General features: G+C 43.8%; 1 protein-coding gene across 2 annotated transcripts in view; it reads left to right on the top strand.

Moving 5' to 3' along the window:
- LOC111260544 (uncharacterized) overlaps positions 1-10,031 on the top strand; it is a 12,835-nt gene extending 2,804 nt beyond the window's left edge. For both annotated transcript variants that reach the window (XM_022833400.2, XM_022833399.2), the window contains one exon: positions 3,837-10,031. The gene's annotated coding sequence lies outside the window, so the exon portion shown is untranslated. The remainder of the gene's footprint in view (positions 1-3,836) is intronic.
- The last annotated feature ends 9,269 nt before the right edge of the window (positions 10,032-19,300 follow it).

The raw sequence follows: 19,300 nt of genomic DNA, 5'->3' as shown, positions 1-19,300 counted from the left end.
CATACATACATACATACATTCATACATACATTCATTCATACATACATACATATATGCATACATGCATACATACATACAAACATACATACATACATTCATTCATATATGCATACATACATACATACATACATACATTCATTCACACATACATACATACATGCATACATATATACATACATATATGCATATATGCATACATACATACATGCATACATGCATACATACATACATGCATACATACATGCATACATGCATACATACATGCATACATACATACATACATACATACATACATTCATTCATTCACACATACATACATGCATACATATATACATACATACATACATACATTCATTCACACATACATTCATACATGCATACATACATACATACATACATACATACATACATACATACATACATACATACATACATACATACATACATGCATACATACATACATACATACACACATACATACACACATACATACATATGTATATATTTAGCGTTCGAGTCCGCGGCAAATGACTGACTGAACAAGTATTGACTATACTGAAATGATAGGATGACGTACAAATAGATGAGAAGTTTGAGGATCTAAGCGAGTGACAGAAATATCTTGGTGGTGCCCGCTACTACTCTGTGACTGTTCTGTTATTGCTACGATCAATACCGACAGCGACAAAGAACACATGTCCTTATCGATAAGTGTTCTAAATCCAATCAAAAGGGCTTGAATAAGCAATTATTAAACTATCAAATTCTGATTAATGTATGCTACCGACCTATTGGTATAACAACCCATTTTATCGATGGAACAACAATAATAATTGTTCGAGTGTGTAAGAACAGCTAATTTATTAATAAGATCCACCGCATTCGTGTCGATTGGAACGTGTAATTCGATTTATACTCCTGCTTGCCTTAACGGAAGGAGGCGAGAAGAACCAAGGCGAAACGGACTGATAACGTGGTTTTTCCATTCACAAATACAAAGAGTGAATAGTCAATTCTAGCAAAGAAAATACATCGAAAAATACTGGCGACTGTACTATGAATTTTGTTTAACAAAAAAAAGCAAACAACTATATGTATTTGGGACGCTTGTTAGAAGTGTCCCAAAGACGATACAACTCGCGTGAATTACGGTTCCTTGATACACAAACAATACTATTGACAGAAGCAGTTGTCAATACGTAGCAATTTCTCCATAGATGAGTCCTATCCATATGGTGGTGAGCAGAGGCCCGTGTTGGAGCATGTTCACTACAAACGCGCTAGGTCAGAAGAGAGGGAAAGATGAGAGGTCGACCAATCGGGTACGCTATTACTGCTGAATTCACTTGATTCGATCCGATCCGATTCCATTCTGCCCTCGTGGTGATCGATAGCACCTTGAAACTCACTGCTTTCGCTGACTAACGACCAATGGCCAATGTTACTCATTTGGCTCTTGTCACCGCTGTTATTGTTATTTGGCAACGTGTGACCAATGTGTCGTCTGCAGTATATACACAGTCTATGAATGTATCTTCGTTCGCTCGATCGACGTCGACCTGGTGCTTCGTCGTTTTAGCTGTTCTGCTTGGCATATAAATTTTTTCCCTTGACGATTTTCGCGCTAGCTGACTGGTTGGCTGGCATCTTCTTGAACGTCACTGCCGCGAACGAACGAGTAGATTTACTTTGTGTAGGAATGGATTGAACAGCAACATACGACCGACCGAGCAACAAACGTCCGACCACCGCGTGGCGGCCGATCGGGAGAGCTCCTCCGATCGAGTGGTTGCTGTACCCGCTAGCGATAACTGTAGTGGCCGCAGCCCTCGTGGTGGTACAATCGTGCTAGTTGTTGTTACTGTTATGGTAGAGTTCTGATGGTGCTAGGCAAGGCAAGGCAAAAAAAAGCGCCGTTGCCGAGTCGAGTCGCGCGCGGTGGCTGGGGCTGCTTTTGCTACCGATCCCCGAAGTGTTGAAGCCTGTTAGTCTTCAGCAGCGCTGGTCGCTTTCCTTGTTATTTTTGTTGTTGTTGTTGTTGTAGTCGTCGTCGTTGCTGCTGCTGCTGCTAGCAGCTTCGACGCTCCTGCCACAGTCGGCGAAGCATCGAAATCGGCGCGTCAGCTCCTTACGCAGTTGAGTAAAATGCTCGCTAGCTCTTTCGACGCCATTGATACGTTCGCCCATCTGTCCGTCCGTCCGTCCGTCCGTCCGTCGCTACGAGCACCAGCCGCAGCAGAAGCAATAGTGAAGTGGTCGACAAACCGGACCTGGTACCCAGCGATGCGCCGAAGAACGCCATCACTGCCATCGGCAGTAGTAGATCCAGCGCCCGAGCGGCCCTCAGAGAAAGAGCTCAAGCGACCAAGCGAACGAATGAAGAAGAATCGATGGATGCAATTGTTGACGTAGTGTTATGTGTAGTGGGTGCAGAGTTATCTTCCACCCGCTCTTACTGTAGCAGCTGCTGTAAAACTTGCAGTTGTCGTATAGAGCAACAGCCAGTTACCATTTTCCGCCGCGATGTCAATGATTGTGATGGCATCGTTTGCTATAGCTCTTGTTTCATAGCCGAAAGGAAATATTAACTCCTCATACAGCATCAACCGCAGAAACCTAGCTAAACATTTACGAAATGCAGCTTGACAGCCGTCAAAGCCACTGACCGATGCGACGACGATGCTCGCTACGGTAACAATCCGACAAACAGCAGGCTGCTCCAGCAGCAGTAGCAACGATCATCGACGACTAAAGGAAGGATGGCGTCGCAGTGGCTGACGCCGGTGCATCGCGGTTCGAGGTCGATTGTTTCTTCTTCTTCTGCTGCTACGATTGGTTGCTGTATCTATGCATGAGTCTCTACGAGTGGTAGCGAACAAATAGAGGAAGAAGCAGGAGGCAAGCGTCAACAACGAGAAGCCAAATGGATGCCAGCTGCGAAAACAACGACGACGACGACAACAACAACAACTAAGGCGATAGACAGCACAATCATCTTCTTCTTCATCATCATCATCATCATCATCATCATCACTACTAGAGGCAGCCATAATGCTGCCATACCATACATAGGTTACCGTTGTTGTTGTTAGTGATGGTAACGGCGGCAGCGCGCTCAACTCTGGTCGATCGGCTCCGTCGTCATCGTCACCGTTATGAGTGTCGTTCGTGGTTGGTCAGTCAGTAAAAAGAAGACGAAGAAGTCAGTCAATGTAAGTGGCTTCGTTCGTTCTACTGGCTCCCGCTTGCCTGCCTATCTGTCTACCTGCGCGTTTGGTCCGCCGGTTGGGCGGTTGGTGTGATGGCCCACTCGTGGACTGCCATCTATAATCGCCAAACCCGCTCCTCGTCGCAGTCGACGCGGCACCATGACCGCCAGTTATACCGCATACGCCGCCCTATAACATAGCATCAAACATAGAGCATATAAATAGCGTGACGTGGTCCTTTCTGCTGTTTCTCCTTTTTGATCACCAACACAGGACAGCAACAGCATTCACCGCCACCACCATCAATATTTTCCCTGTCCCCCTTTCCTTCGCCATGCCGACGCATGTTCTATATAAAAGAGCGACAAAAATGGACGAGAACGAAAGATATATTTGCTAGCTGCTTGCTCGCTCGCTACGTTACGTTGCTACTGCTGCTGCACAGTACTGTGACAGTGGCTGACGCTGATGGCAGTCGCGTTACTTCGCTGTTTCTGATGTCGTTTCCATCGATGAAGTGAAGCTCATGTAGACAGACAGACAGACAGACAGACAGACAGACAGGTGATGGTAATCTTCTACACAGCTACCATCTTGAGACCTTCGTTATTGTTTCGGTATTTTCAGGAGTCAGAGAAGTCGAGACATGTCGACGAGAGTAAACGTTCCTTCAACATACAACGATACAGCAACGGCGGTGGTGGCAACAATAACAAGAACAACGATCGACAACAACATGTTACAAGATACACAACCCATAATGTGTAGTTGCTATCCAACGATTTTTTCATGATGCACATATTATGGAATGTACAATAATGCGCACTGGCTCAATCTAAACAAAGTAATGAAAGCACTCAGAGCCTGTAGTTCTTCTTACCAATTGATCTCGTAATGTTCCTCGAATAAACTGCTACTACGATCACAGCTGGTTCTGCCAATGTGAGATTCTTTTCCGCTGCCAAATTATCCTGCGAACACATGGCCATAGAGCAACACGCACTCAACTGATCAGAGGTACAATGAGTGGCCTACCACGACAACGACACATTTGACCGCTATCGCGTTCCTTCATCGCTGCGCTTCGTTGCCATCAGAGTGATTCAGACCACGCGCACAAGCACGCATAGTCAACCATAGATTTTTGACAGAGGGGTACATGTGCTTAATGAAGCACACATGAATAATCGCTTGTACAAAATGGCGTTGTTATGCAGTACTACGTGGTTGCAGGCTATATATCTACATGATCGCCATATGTAACAATCAATTACGGCGATGCCTAGCAGCAGCAGCAGCAGCAGCATCAGCATCGGCAGACGAAAGGGGATTAACATCAGAAACAGGCACCGGAGTTTGGACTACAGCATAATGTTAGCGTCTAAGGCTCTTCGACATGTGACGGGTTCCTCTGCTCGGAACATCATCGCTATCAGTACCATCAACAACAACGGCATCATTACAATCAGCTGTAACTATGAACACTATCGTTGCTGCTGCTGCTGCTGCTACATATATTACTACTTGAAGTACGATTTTGCATGTTTAATAATTTTGTTGTTATTACTGTGAGATTTCGTCCGTAAGGCCAGCCGTTATAAGTAATCAGCGCCATTGCTGCTGATGGTGGTGGCGATACCGGCGGCCGGCAGGTGACCTAGCATCCAATCGGCCAGTGCATACAACACGGCAATTGCAGTCACATCAACGGCCGCAACGGTAACGCGAACAGCGTGAATGTTTCGTAGTGCGTGGGGGATGCGTTTTTGCCGAACGGAGAAGAAAAGGATGGTGAAAAAGTAGACGACGACGACAATGACGCGGAGTGGTATAGTGCGTGGACGTGATGGATGTAGATGCAGCTGACGCGTCCCTTCACGATGTCCGTATTGGTGCTGATACTAGTAGTAGAGGTAGGTGGCGCTGGCGTCCACATTTTGTGACAGAGTCACAGTGGCAATGGCCGATGCTGGCAGTGATGCACTTCGATAGCGGTGCATCCTGCCGCTGCCACTGGTGCTATCCACTGAAGATATAGCCAAGCGCTGTCTGGTGCCATCCTTTGTCGATGCAGTCAATCATAGAACGTCCATAGTTCGTACTTCAGGGCTGGCCTACTGCTGGTCGGTTCACTGGCGGGCCTTCTCTTGGGGGCTCCCGTTGTTGTGTTTACCCGACCCGGTCCTGTCGTAACAGGTCCTTCTCCAGCTTAGCGCCACGATGCGACAGCCTTACGCTAACGCGCTTGTTTTTCATCATCGGATTGTGTTTACCTGCAGAAAAAAAGTTTACTCTGGTAATCATTGGGAACGCACGTTAAAGAGTCATGCGTCCATCACGCCCACCATAGTATCGCTCAGCATTTCTTATCTAAAGCATTGCGTAGGTGAATGGTGGTCTATCTGAGTAAATCTAATCGTCACTTTTCTTCAAAATCACACTACTTTCCATATTGATTATGTTCCCTCTCCCGTGCCTCATTGATAGAAAATTAGTCAGATCCAATCCATCCGTAGTATATACGTACACGCGCATCCTAATGTGTGTACATGCTCAATATTACTTCTAACTACATCATTAAACGGCCTGATTATCCTCGTCAAGATGCATAAAAAGTCATTTTTTCCTCCAGTGGGTCGTATAAAATCATGTTAGTTGTAGTTGTCATAATAATAATAGGCACAGTATTAACTGCGGCCCGAGATGAAGTGTGTACGAACTGTTGTTACCGCCGTCGGCATAATATTACTAGATCGGGCTCTAGCCTGTTTACCCGGTTAGTAGATCGGTTGACGTCGGCCCGATCAAGCGCGATCGCCAGTCAATGCGCGATTGATGGTGAGTGCTCCCGATTGGTTTTATTTCGATGTGGATGCAGCCACAGCAGCGGTGGCACTACTACAGTGTTACGGGCGACCGTTTGGCTGCCGCTGCTGCCGTTCTTGCTATTACCAATGGCAGCATCAGCGCAGGTAATGGTGGCGTACGAAAAGGATAAAAAAAAAAAAGAAAGCGGAGAAAAGCTAGGCAAAAGGGAGCACGAAACAGCGGTAGCAGCATCAATCGCTATTTATATCTAACCATCTTCACGAGCGACGCTAGAGAGCTGCCATACAACGCATCGAACAAAAACGAGGAAAAGCAGAATCACGGCGAGTGACCATGTGTGTTTGTCTGGGTGTACCTCAAAGAGGGAGGTGATCACAGCAGAGCATCCAACTGTCTGTATGTCGATCGATCGGTCCGTCGGTCGGCAGATCTGTGTGTCGAAAGACAAATAGGCTGACAGGACACGCCATCGTTGTGGACGGCAACGGAACCCATGCCACAATAAGCCAAGACAGGATTATAGAGAATAAGAGTAGAAATGACACTAGACGAAAAAATGGAAAAACGTACGGTTTACCAGCTAAGCATAAAATTGCATCACGTATTGTAATAGTACACGGATAAATGATGATGTCGTCGTCATCGTCCCTTATAGAATATTATACGTTGACAGCACATTTTCTACTAACAACAGAAAAAAAAGGATTTACTCGGCAAGTTCAAGCGGGACATTTTAACACGCAGAAAGAAAAGCGCCGTTAAGCGTTATCTGTCGCCCAAACTATCTGCTAATGACAAATGCCCTTGAGGTTAGGCCATTGTCTGCTTCTTGACTAAGTTTTTATGTGTCTTACACATTTCTAACAGATAGTGGTGTATCCTCGTAGTAATAACAGACCAGTCGATGCAGTACTAGTATGAGCATTTCCAATATATCGTTTAAGTAACCGCAATGTTTTTACCTTCGATATGTCAGCAGCTATACCATAAAAGTAGTATCACAATTCTGAATCCCCTTAAAAAGATCCTCGTAGATTCTCACTTATCTTCTACAGCGACCTTGTATCCAAAAATTACGGTGTGCCAAACAACAGTCACTTGTCGGGGGTTTAGTCACTCAAAAGGAATCTGTTAACATGCGTTTCTAATAGTTTTTTACTGGTCAGGTTTTCCATTTTTACCTTTTTAATTGTATTGGTGGAACTGATCTGCGATAAAACAGGACGACTTAGTAAGCATCTTTTTCGCATTTTGATATCACCCGCCCCTCCCCTCCCCTCGCCGCGCCTCGCCCCCCCTTCCTTTATACAAGCTCAGCAGTACTATATAGTTTACGAATGTTCTTCAACGTTTTTCTCTAACTAGGAAAACTATTTTTGCTTCCCATTGAATTTCACTGCAGCGAGCGATACATTGTTGACCAATTTTAGCGTAGATCGACGCGACGTTTTGCGCCCGTCCCTCAGACCGTCTCTTCTCCTGTTGAATCGCAGTAAGCCCTGGTCAGTGTAATGAAAAGATGCACCGCACCGTCCACTTCTGTTATTACAAAAACTCTATAGCTAGAATGAAGTGAAACAGACGATTATAAATAATAAGAAAGGCCATTTATCTGACTACTGTGAAAGAGAGAGAGAGAGAGAGAGAGAGAGAGAGAGAGAGAGAGAGAGAGAGAGAGAGAGAGAAATGAAAGCGCGGAAGATAATCGTGTTTTGAAGTAACTGCGCCGAACACGCACTTGTACAGTAATAATTGTATAGTAAGTTCTAAAGAGGACCTGTGCGCCGACAAAGCGCCAGGGAACCAAGTGAATGACGACGATGAAGAAAAGTAGTTTAATAGTAGATACACAACAGAGACAAAACTTTATTAACTTAAAATGTCTTAACGACTAGATGCGTACTTGCACAGAGATACAAACGGATAAACAGTAGAACAAGGAGAGAGAGAGGGGAAGGAAGGGGGAGGGGGGAGTTCGGGGAAGAATGAACAAGACGCCAATATAATGTGCACCGACAAACAGATGCCAATGACAAAATGAATGGACGCATGCACGCAAACAAGTCAACAAAGATATAACCCAAAATAATAGAGATCGAAGAATTAGGAATCCCAGTTAGACGTTCATGAAAGACTGAAGAAGATAAAAACGCTCACGCTAAAGGTTAAACACATGAAAATTTGCATGGCACAAAACTTCGTTTGCGATTTGCCAAAGTAGGTAATGATTTTGTTTTTATTTAGGTCCAAATAGTTTTGTCATCATCGGCATGGTGTCTTCAGTTTCCTGTCCACCTTCCTGATAATAGTAATAATCAGTCACTTGAAAATCAAACCGCAAAGATGATTACCACCACCCCACCACCACCACCAGCCACCACCACCACCCACCACCACCACCACCACCATCACCACCACCATCACCACCACCACCACCACCACCACCACCACCACGACAATAACAACAACGATAATAAAAAATACAGTAGCTACAATATTAAAGAGTTATTCGGAATAGCCGAATTGTGATGCAATTTAGAAGTAAGCATACGGCGGGAAAGCAACAAACACTGACCGTCGCAGACGAAAAGCCACCATTGCAACTGTCAGACAGATCATAACCTTCGAGATAATGGTGTTTGGCCCGCAGTCTGCTGTCACAGTAGTCATCGGTGCAGATAGAATGTCCGAACAAAAAATAGTTCAGACGACTGAAACAATAAATGTATAGGATTTCTCGTTGTTTTGCTATAGTGCGTATGGGTAAGCGACTATGCAATCGACGCTTAGTTTTCTATAACAAACACGATTGACAATTAGATAGAATCAGTAGAACAGACACAGCAGGACGTCACTCAACGGTGTGAAAAATAAACGGTGTTGAATAAATGTAAAACCATAATCGATACTAAACAGAAATCTCATTAAACTATGAGACCCAATAACGTGAAAGGCTTCACCAAAATGTAAACTCAATGCAGTTATATGTGTACTAATAAATGATTCTCCCAGTCGTAGCTGTCTGACCATCAGTCCGCGCCAGCCTACGTTCTAAAAATTCACAGTTATCTTGTACATCCATTGACTCGGACGAATATAACTTAGAAACGGCACATCATTTACCTGCATCATCGAAAACTCGCGACACAATAGTATACAAATGTATATATGGAACTGAAAAAAGATGCCAACGACACATACCGAGACCCTTAATCCGTCTAGCTTGCAAGCCAACAAAAACAACAAGCAATTAATCATCTACGACTTGTTTCATTGGTGTTGTCGGAGAAGGGCAAATGAAAATGCGTATTTGCAGGACCAGTGTGGAGAGACATGGAACAAGTTGTTATCTAGAATAGGAAACCTGTTTTTGTGCTACGCGTACTACAGTTGCTCTGTCGACGTTCGTGCACAAATTCACTAAGAACTTCGCGTTTATCGGTCGAAATTACACACTTACTTATATTTGTCATTGTGTTTTGTTGATCGTACGATAGTCGTAGTTATGGTCGTTGTCATTTCTTGGTCGCTATGAATCACAGCTCGTTGTAATATAATAAAAGTAATTATATAAAAAAAAAATAATGGGAACGAGAAACGAAATAGTAGGAACGGCTCGTTTGCGAGTAGCTCCGTTCTTCGAGACAGCGGGGAGTAGGGGACATATTGTGTGTTGTAGCTGAAAAGATGGAAAAGAAATAGGAAGTATGAGGCCCCGTATGCTATGAAGAAATGATAAAGACGCGTACGAAAAGTTTTACTGATTGTTGCCACTCTCTCTGCGAGAAAATATGTTTTATCTAAATAGATCTATTGTCACCTTTTCCGGCACAACGACTCGAATCGGTTGGCCGGGCTTTGAGTCATCGCCCGCTGCTGCCCTGCCCCTCCTCCCCCCCCCCCCCCCCCCGATGTAATTTATTAAAATATTTATTTCGAACCAAAAAGTAAATAAACGTTCGTCACAAGCGAAAATACTATTAAAACTAAAAACTACCCTGTATTTTTCTTTTCGTTTTCGGATAGGTCAATGCGCGCTAGGTGATTATATCGATTTGTAGAAAGTTTACGTCTACACTTTTCCGTTAACAAGTACACGTAGGGCCTGGTAGTTTAGTGGTAAATATTATTTATTACATCATTAATAGGCGACTGATAACTAGATTCAGGCGCGTAGGTATCTAGTTACCGCAACCCTAAATTCTGTTTTGTAAATAAGTGATAACAGGGCGTGCTAATGTTCTTTATCGACTAGTGTTTTATTAGACTGGTATAGACACAACGTAATGTAGTAGATAATAGACTTCGAAAAAAAGAGCCTCTAAGTAGCAGAATCCTCTGTAGCACATAAGCATTAAACTGTTTTGTATTGTTTGCGATAAGCAATCTGAGCAGTTCTTTAGATTCAGCGCGTAAGTGAACCTTCTAACCGCAGGCGAACAGGTCCCTGTTCAAGAGACCTTTGTGTAGGCGATCTCCTTAAATTTAGTTAGTGCTAATCGTAAAGCTTTAGGAGGAATCACCCGCAACAGCATCGTTTGTTGAGCTTTGCCTAGCTATCCGCTGTTTTCGCATCTTACAAAAGCTTGCCAACCGTCCTTAGTGTCCTTTTGCCGTGTGTTTTCTATCTTCTCGCACCAATGAACGCGAATAAGAGTCAGCTTTCTTTCTGTCTTTAGATAGGCTTCGTTTTTCCTGTGGGAAAGGTAACTGTGTGCGTGGCTTCTATTGCCTGGTTAAAGCTAAATCGCTCACGGTCTTTCCGCCGCCTACTTTCCTTGCCGCACTCGCTTCATTAGCACTATTCGTTCATCAGCAACAGCGTTAGCCAGCGCCGATTACATTTGCCAAATTCTATACGACGAAACGAAACGCGTAACGACCCAAGCCTTTATAGCTATTAGTTTTTTTTTTTTTTTAATATCAAAACATAGGTGGATTTTGCTTATGTTCACTTGCTAGACCCCGAGCTCTATCACGCGCCTCTCGTCTGCTATAGATAAGAACGAAACCGCGGAGGATTGCTTTACCTCACAGACTGTGGCCAGTTACCAAATGATTCAATCTGCGGACAAATACAGTGGCGCACGCTGTGGAGACTATCTATAACATCAAGCACGCTTAGAAGCTCGAAGCGATGGTGAAACAGTTTGCGTGCTGGTGTGCGCGATATCCGAGTCATATGTAGTATAATAAAGTAAGTTCCGAGGAACCTCTAGTCATCTCTCGCGCAATCCAGTCCCCACCATTACCGCCGTCATCATTCGCGCCAGCGTCCTGTTATCGGCTAACCCTCTGATCAGCAGTCAGTTAGCTTTAGAAGTGTTCACTCGGGGTGAGCCGACAATTTTCGTCTTAACCGAAAGTGAATAGATGAAGAGCGAAATTCCAGCTCGAGAAGACAAAAGGACTGGTTTGCCTTGCTCGCTAACTCGAATCTCGGCTTGGAGGTCGAGAAGAGATCTGCGAAGCCAAAAACTCTGAATGTTTCCGAGATGACGCTAGCAATCGCCCGACAACCATGTGGGCAGCATGTGTTCGGATGTCGAAGTCTAAGTGGCGCTAGAGAAGGCCCCCCCCGCCCTCCTCTCTCTGTAGATGAAACGACTCTACGTCTGACCGGCGGCCTCTTAAACATGCCTTAGCATCATTCTGATTGTCTTTCATCGAATAGCAAACATTCTGAAAATGTATAGGCTTAATGGCACCTAGAGTATTTTCTATTTTAGTACACGTCTTGACATTGTCCGATTTCCAGTCACAGACAAACAGTAACTGTATGAAGCCTAGGTCAGGTACGGACACGTACACGAATAGCACAATAAAATGACCAGCTAACCCAGCGCCTAGAGGCTTTTCGAGCTACTAATAGCTTACCTATCCAGCGCCGATACAGCGTACGATTCGAGCAAAAACCATCTTAATCAAATCAGATTGGGCCCTGCAGTTTTATAGTGGATAAATGGTGGGTTTCTTATTTCCTTCTTTGCTCTGCTTGCTTTCAAATAGGAGGGTCGCTTATTTGAACAGCAATAGCCACTATAATAAAGGTCTCACATAAAAACAAAGGTTAGATTGGAATCCCAACCTTTACAATAGCTCTATACCTAATAACTAGGACAGTTTCAGCTCACAATTTGAAATGAGAACAATCAGACGATTGATGAAACATTTGTAAACCAGCTGGATTATACAGACAAACGTCGGCGCGTTTCAACTAATTAGCATAATATTTTTACGCAAGGTTTTAAATGTTTAGCACTCCTGACATTTCTATTACGTCCTTGAATAAAAGTGCACAGCAGGCCTCCAATCAGTATTGATTAAATGCACAACTTTCTTACGGTTTTTTGGGCGTGGGAGACAGTCATCTAAAGAGTGCTTGGAAGGATTCTCTTTTTTTCTATGGATGTTGTCAAAGAATAAAGCTCCTTAGCTGAAGATAAAAAAAAAAAACGTGAAGTAACAGATTTGAGCGTATAGAATGGCCACCGAGCCGGGTCGGGATGAGCCCTAGTAAATTCCTCCTGACTTTCTGAAAGTCAACTTGGCAGTCAAGATTCAGCGAAGCGCTTGTGCGAACGCAGGAGGTTAGTTAATGCAAAGGTCCAAAAAACGATATTTCGCCAATGACGCTGCTGAACGGAAGCAACGCGTTCTCTTTATACACTCACGGATACATAAAAAAAAATTGACAGTCCGATCTTTGTTTGAAAATTTCACAAATGAGGCCATATATCATTGGATTACTTATCCTCTATCATAGTGGTCTTACTGATAGGTACGGCTATCTTATGATCGGCCTGATCATCAGACTATCCTTTACAGACTGAATATAGAAAAGTTCAAACGAATCGTATTTCTTTATGACAGCACGTATTTTGCTACCTCGCCGAACGTGAGGTGAATGAGCCTTCAAGGTTGAGTCTATTGATATAAAGAAAACAAACGAGATTAACAACTAATCGGTACCCTATGGCGGCCAAGCCTCGTTTGAGTTAGGATGTATAAGATTCGGCCTATTAATGTCCCTCTTTATAATTGTGTATCAGTGTATTAGTCGACAAAAGACTACCGATCCTGCTCGATAACCTCATGGTAAATTCGAATGTTACAGCGATATAGTTTAATCTATTTAAGGTTAGGTTGAGCACCTATATCACGTACACGTAAAGATCATGGAATCGGAGGGTGCAGGTCTAGAAAATCTTAACCAATTGGAAGAAGTAAGAGCCTATTCCTTCTCGTAGTGTTCGATTCGCAAATAGCGCAGGAAGTAAGCGTTGTGCAGGATTCGAGGTGTGTGTATAGTTTTTTCAGGCCCGAATACACGAGTCCTTTTGCGGATTCCGAATAACAGCGGCTGAGATCACGTTGCAGTTTGCACACCTTCTAGTGACTCTATCTATCTGACACCGTAAGAGACCGCCGAGTCACATTTATACGTAGCGTACACCCTAGTAGAGTACTCGATTCCTCTTACTCTTTGTTGAACTGATACTTGTGTTGCAAAATGGTTTATATCCGATACGCTCTTTCGATACGCTAGAAACTAGAAAGAAAGTTTAGTGAAAGGTGTCTCCGCAGCCCCGCGTGCTGGCTACTATCCTTGCCCACCTCAGCACTGTGTGTTCTTGGAGAACGAATAAATGGAATGGCTGACGACTGATGTAAACTACGACAGCGTCTACGACAAAAGCGATGGAGCCATTCTTTTTTTCCTCCGTTGCTCAAATCGAACGGTTTCCATGTACGTGCGTGGTATGAAGTAGACGTGTAGCAGCATGAACCGAAGAACGTTCGCTGATACGGTGTTTAAGTAAGAAGCTGATATTTGAGCTAGCTAGCTAGCGCGAATGGCGTAGAAGAAAGCAATAATAATAATAAAGACTAAAATAAAGCGAACCCTAGCGCCAGTACCGCCACCATCTAACCCTCTCCGTTCCAGGTTGATCGGGTGGCCTTTTGTTTTCTATTCCCCCTCGTCGCTTCGATACATAGCTAACTCGAGTCAGACAATGGGTCGGACGATTCTTTCGGCCGTTGCCAGCGGCAACAGAATCAGTAGCTCACCCTGGAGCTTCTGTTCTTGCTCATAGAACTTCCACCTCTACGCAGCAGACCTTCCTGGCTGCCCGAAATTCAGCTATCTACAGATCCATAGTCTAAGTAAAAAAAAAATTTACTCGTCGAACGATTTGAGATACGCCTGCATGGCGTGTCCTGAACCACTCTGGACAGTCATTCTCACCGCTTTATTCTCGCTCTATCTGCCGCCATTTTTTCTAATTCGTCCGCATAGTTCAGGTACAGCTGAACTAGGCCTAATCTAGTGTACTGGCTAGAAAAACGTACAGTAAAAAACGCGTTACCAAAGATTGGAAATAGCATTCGCTGAAGTCAGGCACGCTCCCCGTGGTTCGAAGTTTGTACAATCTTGTGAATATTTAACATGCTTGAGCAAGGGGCGAGTGATTAATGGACTCAATCGTTGGTTCCGTTACGAATACATCAAAATTGGTGAGGAACGAATTCAGTACGATTGGATTACAGACACCCGTAATGAATAACTATTTTTTAAAAGGCTAACCAACCATTTTCTCTTTATTGACAGCTGTTCACTGGATAAAATCACATTGAGTGTATTGCAAAAGGTGTTCATCGAAATAAAAAATAACAGGAACCCTCTGTGTGCATCCCGTTATGACCACTTACACGGAGTCGAAATACCGCCAAAGAGTAGAGTTCAGGGGGGTAAGGGTGTTTTCACTTATCGGCCAACATTTGAGACCCAGAAATGTAATAGTCAAAAAGGTAGTGGGTACAATAGACTGGTAATGGAACTGGTTATGGTAAAACAAAGATGCTATCACTGACGTCAGAAAAAAAACTATGGAGAATTTTTAAAACGACTACTTTTCAAATAGATAACTATATATTACAGGTAGATACTGGAATACTAATACTTAAGATATTACTTACTAAACGATACATAAACCGTTAGTAACAAAACCACTGCTGGCCGTTTGAAGGCCAATTTACAGAATTGGCTAACGTTAGCATTCGTACATGATTTTCTGTAGCTGCTTCGAAAATTTCCATATTAACTGAAATAATTTTCTCAAATTTATTACAACACATACCTAATATAATAAATAGATAGACGGACGTAATTCAAGTTAAAGTTTACAAGGGAATGCGTGCATCTTCGAGTTTATACTTTTCGTCCGTATTATATTATTATAATGTTCAACTAACAGGGTAAAATAGATGCCACCAGAAAAACACCAAGCAAATCCGCATTGCTGCAATTATTGAAAATGGTGTTTCTTCTATTTTAGTTTGAACACATAGGCGATAGACTGTTTGGCGACAGCCGGCGCGTGCGTAGAAAAACGCACGCTCCCAATCCCTTACTCCCCTTTGTTCCTTCACACCCCTGTCCCACAAGAAATAGAATGAACCGTAAGCAGACAAAAATAGATAAACAGAAAATGCTATTTTCCCCAGCTCTCCTCGTAAAAGTCCGCGCGCTCTAATCGTTTATTTATTCAATTCCCCCATCAGATTTCGACGCACCAGTGTTGTCGGCGCCATTCAGCTAAAGCTAGTGTAGAGTAAAGAAAAGTAGGACCATCCACAACGGAGAACCGACATCTACAATAACAAAAAAAAAAAACAACACACATATATATATATTCTCGAACATTGAGGCGCTCCTTCCATTGAGAAATTCCGACTATTCATTATGAATAAGTGCTGGTTAGTTGTATGACCTGATGCTGTTTGCGAGGTGTTCGTAGATGTCGTCGTTGGCCATCCATCTGCGACTGTGACCTGGTGACGGTCACGAATATTAGAGCGCGAGGGCTTCATAGAGAGGATGCGGAAGCGGGAGAAGGCAAAGTTATAATAGAAAACGACAACGGCACCATCGTCGCAGCCGGGAAAATGATCGGCGCTGGCGCTGACGCTGACGAAGCAAGGGCGACAGCTATGACGACAAGAGAACGACTTCAATCGAAGGCAATGGAGGAACACATTCACTCATTGTAGTAGCAGCAGTAGCAGCAGGAACACATTGACTTAAGTGTCGTTTACTCACTTAGCTTCCTATTCTATTATGTTAGTTCATTCAGTTTCTCCGCTTACATTCGGTGACTGGCTTAGATAGAACGGTTCATGGACAAAAGGCCGTCCGGCCGGACGGGAAGCAATTCTAGCAGCTCAGTTTCTATTGCCTACGACAACCATATGACAAGTATGTGTATATATTGTATATATAGTGTACACACGTTTATTGTTCCTCTCTCAAACACTCACCCACGTGATTAGAGACTGACGTGCGGTCGGTATCGGTTAGCGCGGAAAACAGACATAGTATAGAGATCAGCTAGCATATATCTATCACGTCACTCGAACATATTTCCCTGGGCGAGGATCAGCGCAATTTTGCGGATGGGGACCACGCTAGTACAACTTAGTGCAGCTTTATCCATAGATAACAGCAGTGGGTATCCGAATGGTAGGGTTGTCGTGATCATCTCTGTGCTTGCGTCGGCCACTGTTTTTTTGATGTTTCAAGTTCTCTACTGCGATGGCGGCGAACAGCAGATGAATTTAGTAACACGTAGAGTGGTGTCGGAAGTCGATGGAGAGATGCTATCAAACAAGGGAGTCTTCTCCTGTTTACCGGCTGCGCGAGTTCCACTACTGAATTGAAATAAGCTGTGTCACCGAATTCAAGCTAGACCGCGTTAAAAATAAAGGTCCCAGCTTCTATGTTTCTTCTATGAAGCTTTAAGCTTCCAGGTCTGTTGAATAGACGTTTATCGATTGCGGCGTATAAATCAGCTTAGATGAGAGGGTTTCAACAAGGTGTTCTTTTCCAGAGTGTCAATTTTTACTGCAGCTTGCGAGACGGCTACGAAGGTCTTAAGACATCTGCGATAACATAAGAATATCATTCAGTTCAATAACTAAACACTAAGCTGAGCTGTTCATTGAGCTCAATGACTGCAGTCTTCTCAGTTGTCTTAAAATTGTTGTTCCGTTCGTGGACATGATTGCAAATACCATTTTTCAAATGCAGAAAACCATATAGAGGAGGAGCGGATGACACACTGCGCATCATCTGTCGTTTGTTAACGAGGTCAGGCGGAATAAATTTACAGCAGTCGGAATTGCACCAATTCCATTGTAATTTTATTGTTGAAGATGCTGCTTATTCGTTTCGCCTGGCAAGGAAAAACAAAATTTCTAGAATTGCGCCGTAAGATCACAAGGTCACAAGCGCCGTAGTATCAACGCGTGCTCGACTCCTAAACTTTTGGTACTATGATATTGTATAGAAGACCCTAATAGTTAAACTGCCTCTGCTCTCTTTAATGTTGGCACAGAATAGCTAATCAAGGAGTGGTGCATTCGTTACGACGTCATCATTATTAGCACACACACACATGTATATATATATATATGTTTGTGTGTCCTGATTCGAGTTATTCCGTGGCTTCAGCAACATCTTCCGTATTCATTTGTATCTATCGACATTTTTTCAATGTACGTAGTTACCACGGTCGTGTGTGTTTGTGTCACCATTTCGAGACCTGGGAGCGTCATCAGGTTTTGGAACAAATCTCTTGTCGTGGCTTTTGGTGCTGTTACCAGCTTCATTGGCAGTTGCTGCTACTGCCGCCGCCGTCACTGACCCAAGATAACGCCTGAGACAATAAAAGACGAACTGCAATGGAACTACGAGCCGAACATGCGATTATCGTGTGTGTGTGTGTTTTTTGGCCAGCACAAACGTCAAATCAGGCAGACCGATCAGGCATCCAGCGTGCTAACCAGCTAGACGATCATTCCTCAGTTTGTTTGTAGTAAATTCGACACTACCACATTGTCTGCTTCCACAAGCACATAAAACCAACCATCGAAACGAACATCGAATATCGAACATTGTCTTGTGGCTGTCTGTAAATTGACAGTCGGCCTGGCCCCGCTGTCCTGGCCTATTGCTCGCGTGCCCGCCACTGTCCTATGCGTACATACGCGTATGACTGTCTGTGTGTGTCGATCCCTGTTTCTTCGCGTGTCCTCCACGGCGTCTGGCGGGTTGGTCGCTGGTCCCAATTATCTAGCTATGGTGAATCTCGTTAGTCACGTCCCTTATTGCTGGGGGTGATTAGGAGGATGACGACGGTGGCAGCAGTGAACCACTTAGTCGCAGTTATTCTGTCTTGATTTTTCCGCGCTGCTGCCATTTTTGTCTCTTGTCCGATGTCGTTTTCGTAAGCAGTTGCTTGCTCCTTCGCTCGTTACGCGGTGGACTTTTCCTATCACTTTTCCTACGGTTGGTATTACCAGCACGATAGGAACGGCCATTAGCTCGGCTGCCGTTATAACCTAAACCACGCTAGTGGACAAACGGACGACATCTTTTGATCATCATTAGCATCGCCGCGGCCGTCGTCATAGCGATGTGTCTCATGGTCACTGTTGGTAACTGGCTGCTCGTATCTATTGTTTCTTCATGTTGTGTTCTTTATGATTTTCGTTCATCTCAAGTCACATGCTTCCTCTCTCGGCCGCATTCTCGTTTCCTACTAGTTTTCTATAATGGGCCGTTTTGGTGGCTGTTGAATCTTCCCGGAACTCTAGCAGCTGTATTCGCGTGAAGAGTTTTCAACTGTCGCTTGTTGGCCTTATTCGGACTCGTTTCTTTGCTGGCCCTCCAGTGGCAGGAGCCGTCAAGAAATTTCAATGTTACAATCAATCATGTAATGTGTGTTTTGCTAATGTAGATCGATTTAGTAATAGCGCAACTTGTCATGGTGAGCCTAATTGAGTGAGTAGATGCACTCGCGCATGTCGTGAGAAACAATAAACCTCGCATTAACTAACTGCTGTTATCGCCTTATACGTGTGTGTGTGTGTGTAGGATGTTTTTAAAAGTTACGCTTCGTTACTCCAAAAAAGGTTACCATATAGTAGAAGATGCAACAAAGACCTTCACTGCGCGACTAATTTCAGAGCTGTTTATTATGGTCGCTTGTAAAGGGTGCTAAACGGCCTCTCGAAGACGCGATTTATGTGCGTAACTTTTGTTTGGAATGAGTAAGCATTTGCCACTATTGTCACATCTAAATTATTTTGTAAGATCTTGTTGGAGTCTTTCGGTGATATTAGAAGTTGGGCAGACACAAACCGCATTTGTCACAATGTTTCTTCGAGTTAAAAAAAAAAATAACAGAGAGAAGTAG

Source organism: Varroa jacobsoni, unplaced genomic scaffold, assembly GCF_002532875.2.
Source record: "Varroa jacobsoni isolate VJ856 unplaced genomic scaffold, vjacob_1.0 scaffold_451, whole genome shotgun sequence".
Taxonomy (NCBI): Eukaryota; Metazoa; Arthropoda; class Arachnida; order Mesostigmata; family Varroidae; genus Varroa; species Varroa jacobsoni.
Note: the sequence above shows the minus strand (reverse complement) of the source record. Positions and strands in the feature narration are given on the sequence as shown.